The sequence below is a fragment of the Peromyscus leucopus genome, chromosome 3, assembly GCF_004664715.2.
Source record: "Peromyscus leucopus breed LL Stock chromosome 3, UCI_PerLeu_2.1, whole genome shotgun sequence".
In the NCBI taxonomy this organism is placed as follows: domain Eukaryota; kingdom Metazoa; phylum Chordata; class Mammalia; order Rodentia; family Cricetidae; genus Peromyscus; species Peromyscus leucopus.
The window spans coordinates 89,416,834-89,425,856 of NC_051065.1; positions in this window are offsets into that span (position 1 = coordinate 89,416,834).

Here is a 9,023-nt window from a genome sequence, read left to right on the forward strand (position 1 = left end):
CCTCAGTGGGTAGTCTTTTGCTCACCACCAACCCCAGCTCTGTTTTCTCTCCCTAGAAGCTGTCACTGTGATTGATTTCTTGGGCATGATATTCAGAGATAGTTGGATATGTATATACCAGTGTAACACAAGCATATATGTATGCACATGCATTTACTTTTCTTTATTTCTGATTAAAAAATTAAAAAAAAAACCACATTATTTCTGCTGAGTCTGGTGGTGAATGCCTTTAACCCTAGCACTGAAGAGGCAGAAGCAGGAAGAGGCAGACAGAAGTGGACAGAGGTAAGTGGATCTCTGTAAGTTCTGGGCCAGCCTGGTCTACATAGTGAGTTCGAGCCCAGCCACATGTGTAAGCTTGAATGCCGTGAAACACATGTGTCTGTCAGGGAACAACTGTGTGGAGTCGGTCCTCTCCTCCCTCCCTTAGGGGAGTTCCTCAGATGAATTCTGGTCACCAGGCTTTTGTGACAAATGCCTTGACCTGCAAAGCCACCTTGCCAGCCCAGTTTTGTTTTTATTTTTAATCTATTCCCCCCCACCTGTCGAGAGAGGTTCTTGGCTTCAAACTGGTGATCCTCCTGCCTTAGCCTCCTGAGTGCTGGGATCCCATGTGTGTGCCTTGCTTAGCTCTTTTGTTCACAAATGACAAGGTGTTACTCTCTGCATTTTTCCTTTTCTGCCTTCATACTTCCTGGATAACAGATCATTTCCCTGTAAATAATTCAATACTGATGCTGATAGCTAACTGTATACACGCTATTAGACCCTCACTGCTTTGAACACTTACGTGGATTGACTTGCTTATTTGTTTTTGAGACAGTCTGTCTATGTAGCCTTAGGGTCTGTCCTTGAACTGGGAAGCCTCCCACCTCAGCCTCCTGAGTGCTAAGATTGCAGTGCATGCCTTTACTTACTTTAATTTTTAATGCTTAATTTATAACATAAGATTTACTTATAATTACATAACTCAATTATCTTTACTAAATTTTATGGAGCTGTGCAGTCATTACCATCGAAGTCTTATTTTGGTTGTTGCAACAAATAAACTCATCAGCAGAGTCCTATTATTTCCTTCTTTTCAGATGTAGAAAAGGAGGCAAAAATAGCTCAAATAACTAAGGTCTCATACCTAGTGAGCCAAACTTGAACCCAAATAGTTTTGTTCTGAGCCCTGTTTTATGTGTCTTATAGAAATTTGCATCCAATTCTAATATATATATATATATAATATATGTACTGTGCATTATTAAATTAATATTATATTTCTCTTTATTTGCATTGTTTCCAGCAATTTGCTGTCTTTAATATTTCCAGGGCTTAGGGCAAGAATAATCAAGGAAGGCTCATAAACCACATGAATAAATGTTTAGGGTATAAAATAAGCTAATGTAGTGTTAAATAAAATATATTGACACAGGGTTTCACTATGTAGCTCTGTCTGGCCTGGAACTTGCTATATAAACCAGGCTGGCCTCAAACTCAGGGAGACCTGCCTGCCTCTACCTCTCCAGTGCTGGGATTAAAGGTGTGTGCCATTCCATTTGTCCTACCAACATTATTGGTTTTTATATGAGTTAATTTTTTAAATTTTTAATGAGTAAAAGTGAGTCAATTACCACAGATGACTGCATTTAATAACACATATCTGGATATTTCACTGAGGGGCTGTGGATGTTTTGAAGAACTAGAAATGAAAACATACACGTTTCACAAATCGTTATTGTCTTACATTTTATTAGCATATATTATTTATACATTAAGCATGACATTATTACGCATGTATCTAACATATTTACCCCATTACCCTGTCTGACCCCTCCCACTCCTGATGACCCCTCCCCTCTCCTAACACCCCCCCTTCTACTGTCAGGTCTCCTTTTTGGTGACCTAATGAGTTTCATTAAGGTTGCTAACAGGAGCATGGATGAGATGCTATTTACTGGAGCATGGGGACACCTTCCTTAGCAACCATTAACTGCCAATCAATCTGCAGGCAGGGGCGGGGCCTCATAAATCCATTCTCCCTCCCTGATAAGATGTTATCAGTCCAATCTTTCACAGGTCTTGCCCAGGTAATGCCAGCTTTTGTGACTTCAAGAGTGCTGGGACCATGCTGTGCCCTGAAGTCACTGTTTTCCAACACTCCACCCCGTCCTTGGGCTCTCCTATTCCTTGTGGCCTCTCTTCTGTGATGTTCCCTAAGCACTGGAGGAGTGATATAGATGTCCCCATTTAGAGCCGAACATTCAACAGTTACCTGTTCTAAGCACATTGCCAGTTATGAGCCTGTGGTGGTTTGAATGAGAATGGCCCCCACATAGGTACATGTTGAATACTTGGTTCCCAGTCGATGGAGCTGTTTGGGAAGGATTAGGAGGTGTGGCTTTGTTGGAGGAGGTGTGTTAGTGGGCGCAGGCTTTGATGTCTCAGAAAGACTCCCAGCATTTTGAGTTAGCTCTCAGTTTCCTGGTTGCTGCTGGAGACGGGAGCTCTCAGCTGTTGCTCCAGCTGCCTGCTGCGTGTTATGGTGGCTCCACCATCATGGACTAACCCTCTGACACCGCAAGCCCCAAACAAGCCCTTTCTTCTATATATTGCCTTGGTCATGGCATCTTATCACAGCAGTAGGAAAGTAACTAATAGAGTCTCTGCAACCCATTGCAAATGGGAGCTTTCTGCCTAAGTGGACAGTAGCACTGTTCCCTGGACATGGGCAGAGTTATTTAGAAGGCAATTTGACAGGCGTAGCATGTCCATTTAGCAAAGCTTTAGCAGTAGTTGTCCTAATAGTGTCTTATTTACTGTTCTGTTGCTGTGAAGAGACACCATAACCAAGGCAACTCTTTTTTTTCCTTCTTTCTTCTGGGTTTTCAAGACAAGGTTTCTCTGTTTAACAATCCTGGATGTCCTGGAACTCATTTTGTAGACCAGGCTGGCCTTGAACTCATAGAGATCAGCCTGCCTTTGCCTCCTGAGTGCTGAGATTAAAGGATGCACCACCACCTGGTTGACCAAGGTCACTCTTACAAAAGAAAGCATTTAATTGGGGCCTGGCTTACAGTTTCAGAGGGTTAGTCCAGGATCATCATGGTGGGGAGCATGGTGGCATGCAGGTAGGTGTGGTGCTGGAGAAGTAGCAGAAACCTTTGCACCCTGATCTGCGGGTAGCAGGCAGGGACTTGGACACAGGACCTAGTGTCGGCTTTTGAAACTTCAAAGCCCATTCCCAGTAACACACCTTCTCCAACAAGGTTATACCTTCGTCAGCCAGGCCACCCCTCCTAATCCTCTCCAAACCTTCACTAACTGGGGACTAAGCACGCAAATGTATGAGCCTGTGGGACCATTTTCATTCAAACCACCACAACCAGGTTTCCGTCATTGTGATAAACACCTTGACCAAGGGTTTGTTTCAGCTTGCAGTGTAGTCTATGGTGAAGGGAAAGTCAGGACAGGAACTCAAGGCAGGGACCTGGAGGCAGAAGCTGTAGTAGAGGCCATGAGGGACCCCACTTTTTGTCTTGCTCCTTATTTACTCGACCCACTTTCTTATACAACTCAGGACCATCTGCCGGGGATGGCACTGTCCGTAGTGGCCTGGGCTGTAGCAGGAATCTTAAAAGTTCTTATCAATAAAATCAAACCTGAGGCCAGTTATTGGAGTGAACACTGGAAGTTCAAAGAAGCAGAACAAGCCACAGCTACCTCACCTCGCTAGTTCCTCAGCTGATCCTGTTTCCTCAGACTGGAAGCTTCTGTGTCCTCATGCAAATGGGTTTCAGCTGAACTGCTGCTCCAAAGCCTGAAAGCTTAACCAGCCAAAAGCTTCTAGTTCCTGATCTTCATGCCTTATATACCTTTCTGCCATCAGTTCCTGAGATTAAAGGCTCACTTCTTGGGATTAAAGGCATATGTCATCATGCCTGGCTGTTTCCAATGTGGCCTTGAACTCACAGAGATCCAGATGGATTTCTGCCTTAGGAATGCTAGATTAAAGGTGTGAGTGCCATCATTTTCTAGCCTTTGTATCTAGTGGTTGTTCTGTCTCTGACCCCAGATAAGTTTATTAGGGTGCACAATATTTTGGGGAACACAATACCACCACACTGGGCCTTCCCCATCAATCACTAATCAAGAAAATATCTCACAGACTTGCCTATAGGCCAGTGTGATGGAGGCATTTTCTCAATTTAGGTTCTTCCCATTTGACTGTTGCATAAGTCAAGCCAACAAAAAGCTAACTGGGATGGTAGCTTTCCCGTTGGAGCCTGTGATGTGCCCAGCCATGTTTGTTTGTTTTTTTATTTATTGTCCTCGGAGACAGGGTTTCTCTATGTGGCCTTGTCCTGGAACTCACCCTGTAGACCAGACTGGCCTTGAACTCACAGAGATCCGCCTGCCTCTCTCTGCCTCATGGGTGCTGGGATTAAAGGCAGGCGCCGCTCTTGCCCAGTGCAGTCATGGGATTTTGAGCAAGTTTGCAGTACCAGAGGTGAATTCCCTCCTGTGGAGCAGGCCTCCTATCTAATCAGGAAGCATTTGGTTTCTTCCATGACAGACTTGCTCCTATTGCACCGCGGGATGCTTCTTGCTTGTCTGGTTAGTGGTGTAGCGTGCAAAGTCTGTGGCTGAGTCAGACTGTTGATGATGTATTCTCCTAGCCGCTAACATGGCACCTGCTGGCACTGTGAGGGCTAGTCAGAAGGGAAGCGTCCGTCACAGTTTCAGACTGAGTTTTCATTGTCCTGCGACCAGAGCACGTGGTGTCTTCAACAACAAGGTCTTACCATAAATTTGGGTAGGCAATCAACTGGGGTGGCAACTGCCTGTGATGCTTTGGGATCCTTAGTGTCTTCTCAGACCTCAGAGGAGGCCACTCACCTCTGGCACTAGGATTTTCATTACGAAAGTTCACTATGACTTCAGGGAGCAACCTTATCCACCCACAGACGGGACCTCTATTCAAACTTCTTAAAATAATAATAATACAAAAATAAGTTGCCAAAATCAGGTTTCCTTGTGGATTTTTTCCCACATCCTTAGTTTTGGTCAGTCCTCCTCTGACTCCCTCCTCTCCCCCATCTCCCTACTAAACTGTTCTACCCCAGTAAATTGTTATTACTTGTTCCACATTTTTCTTATTTTCACTTACGCGTAGTTAGTTTTATGATCACAATATGATTTTTCATACAACTGTTTTCCTTATATAATAATGATCTAAAAGATTAAAAAATATAATTATATTCAAAGTGTTCAAAATCTTGTGACTTGTGGCCCTCATTTTCTATAAAGGTGCTGTAAACATCAAATTGGTGAATACCGAGCCATTTTACCTACAGGAAATGCAGAGCAAGCTTCCTGTGAGCCTCTGGCCACATTTTCACCAAATGATCAATATATAATTTTGTTTCATGTCTTTTTCTGTTGAACGCGCCCTATTTTAAAATGTACTGTTAGCCAGACATTGTAGTGTACACATGTAAAATCCCAGCACTAGGAAGATGGAGGCAAGGAGGATCAGGAATTCAAGACCAGACTTAGCAAACTCAAGGTCTGCCTGAGTTACAGAGACTCTGTCCTCCCAAACAGATCATCACAAAAGACCTGACGGGGGGGGGAAAAAAAAAGAAGGAAGGTTGTGTTATTAAATTGAATTCCTCTGCTCTGGCCCTGGGGGTGCAATCTTATAAGCTCAGCTACACCTGACGCTGAGGCAGGACGATTACAATTACAAGGCTGGCCTGGGCCTTGTAATTAGAATTGGAATTAGAATGAGTTCAAGACCTGCGTGGCCAACTTAGTGAAAACCTATCACGGAAAGTAAAAAGTTGCTGGCGGGGACACAGCTCAGAGGGAGCACTTGCCAATCACGTGTGAGGCTTTGGGTTCAGTCCCCAGAATTGCCAACAACAAATGAATGAAGTTTAATATACAGTGTTTCCCTCTCCAGTACATCTCAGATTCTTGTGCTTTTATGGACACTCGCTAGCACTTCTGGTAGCACACAGTGTCCTGTCCTTCCTGATCCCGGCACCACATAACAGTTTTTTCAAATACACTACAATTATTTTCTTTTATGATATTACCACTCATTGTCTAGTATTCTAAAACCAAGTACAAGTAATTATTAATGCAGAGATGTCAATCAAAATTATTCAGAAATGAAATACTAAAAATTTTGCAGGTGTTAGTGTGGTCAATTAGTAATTTTATTCTAATAATTAATTAAACTATTTTTTTGAGACAAGATCTCACTCAGAAGTCATAAATTGACCTAGAACTCACTATGTAGCACAGGCCTGCCTTGAACTTAAGGTGATCCTCCTGCCTCAAGTTCCTGAGTGCTGAGCTTCCGGGTGTGAGCCACTAAGCTTGGCTTCGACAAATGATTTTATAAAATGAAACTCTTGTCGCGATCTTAGCATTCCATCTTATGGCCAATGTGAGGAATCCGTCTCATTTTCTGTGTGTTATGTCCAGGTCAGCATGAGCCCATATTTAAGTGGGATATGAGCTATGTACTACAGCAAAATCTCTCTCAGCTGTCCTACGCAACTGTTGGAAGACTGCTAATTCCTGATGGCTGAGTCATTGCTGCCGCCTTGGGAATTCCTGGGGTAATTTCTGGAACCGTGGAGCAGAAGACAGGAAAACGAGCTGGAGGATCACAAACCCTAGAACAGCTGGGGAGCCTTGAGAGGAAGGGCCGGAGTGCGGATTTCTCGGGTAAATGCTCGCATCGCTCCGACTGGGGCTGTACCAGTTTCTGTGTCCCGGGGGCACCCACCCCTACACAGCTCTGCGAGACCGGGGTGCAGTTATTCTTTGTCTCGGGGACACGGGGCAGGGAAGCTTTGTTTTAGAGCTGGGTATGGGGAGGCACCTCCTCCACGCTGCTGGCCCCTCCTGCCTGGGTTGAAGAGAGCTTATTTATCCCTTGGCTGCTAGGCAGCCAGCCAAGACCGTGCCTGTAACTGTGTCTTTTCTCTAGAAGTGACTTGCACCCATCCTCATCTGACTTCCATTTAGTTTGCATCACTGTCCTGAAATGGTCCCCGTCTGCGTCCCGTGTTTATCCCTGTCTTTAATGAACATGCAAAATACCCATCGTCTTGGTAGTTATTTTACTCCTTTTGGAATCTGCATTCTTTTCCTGACCCCTTCGGGACAATGTGCTGCCTTTTTGGCTGGGAGCTCTGTTCCTTCAACCCCACTTACTTTTCTCCTGTCCATGACAAAAACATCTGACGAAAGCCATTTAAGGAAGCAAGAACTTATTTGGGTCCCCAGTTTGGGGGTGCAGCAGAGCATGGCAGTCAAGGCCGCGGCGGCGGCGGCGGCGGCGTCGGCAGGATTGTGAGGCCACTGGCCACAGTGTACCAGGAAGCAGAGGGCTGTGAATGCTGAGCTCGCTTCCTCCCTTTTGTTCAATTCAGGAATAAGGCCACAGAGTGATGCCACCTGTATCCAGGCTGGGGCTTCCTCTTCAGCTAAGCCTTTCTAGAAACGTCTTTACAGAACAACACCGGGCAATAGGTCTCCTAGGTGATTCCAAACTCTGTCGTGATAACGAAGATTGCATGCTGTGGTGGCTCACATCATATTCTCTCCCCATCAATCAAATCTCACATAAAGATAATGCCCAGTTCACTGGGCAAGGAGTAAGAATTTGTAACAGACAAGCAGAATAAAAGTTTCGCTCATTACCGTACTCCCAGGAAAGAATGGGAGGGGAAGGCATGCTTTCAGGTAACCCTCCCTCTTTTTTGCCTTAGACCATTCATTCTCCCTGTCCCAGTTCCCACCACCCACCCTACTTCCTGCCCAGGACCTTAGAGGCCGTCCCCAGGGCCAGTTGAAGGTGCTGGTGTCTTGCAGGTGACCTTGTCTGTACAGTTTACCAGGGCAGTATGGGAGCCTTTGGCACGGATAATCTGATGATGACCAGGTAATGTGTGGGTGGGACAGGTGGTCAGGTTGCATGGCCCCTGGCTTGATGGCTGTGGGTACCGATGCTGAGAGGGCTTGGCATGACCATAGCTTTGTGAACCGTGTTTGTGGGCTAGGTGTGGGCACAGCTCCAGCTGGTCCCAGTTTGTAGAACTCCTCCAGGCACATGTCCAGTCTTTGCGTTTTGCTCTTTTTTGTCATGTTGTTTCAAATCAGATCGGGCGCGACCTCTACCTTTGTAGACTCGTTAGTGTGGGACAAAGTAAACTTAAATGGAAGATTGACTGCTCTCTTGCTGCTGCTTGCTGCAGTAGAGCTTCTCTAGTCAGGTCTCGTCTGTTTCTTCAGCAGTGCCGGGACCTGACCGCTGGTGGAGACTCCTGACCATGAGCGCTGAGTGCAAGGCCTGTTGCGTGTTCTGGATAAGCTCATGCTCTCTTTCTGATAAAAATATATTTTCGAATAACACATGGTCATGATCCTGTCAAGTGCTGCATCTTATTATCACCTTGTGTTGACAGTTCAATCTCCTCAGAGAAATGAGGGATTACTGATTTGATTTTTTTTTTTTTAAGATCCTATTTATTTGCTTTCAAGGATTTGCTCTATTACCTGATTTATTTTATTTATGTCTGTGTGTCCCTGTACACATATATGTGACTGCCTGAAGAGGCCAGAAGAGTGCATTGGTCCCTTGCAAGAGCAGCCAGCATTCTTAACCACAGAGATATCTCTCCACTCCTTATTTTATTTTTATTTGTGTGTGTGTGTCTGTCTGCCTGTCTAAGTCTGTGTGATTAGATGCCATGTGCATGTGTTCTGCCTATGCAGGCCAGAAAAAGTTGTCAGATCCCCTAGAACTGGAGTTACAGGTGGTTGTGAGCTGCCATGTGGGGGCTGGGAATCGAACTCTGGTCCTCTGGAAGAGGAGCCAGTGCTTTTAACCGCTGAGCCATCTCTCCAGCTCCACTGAGTGCATTTTTTTTAGGGGACCACTGGACCTCCATTCTGTAGAGAAAGCAGCCTTGAGCAAGGTCAGTAACAGAGGCTCTGGCCGCAGGCCCTGGCAC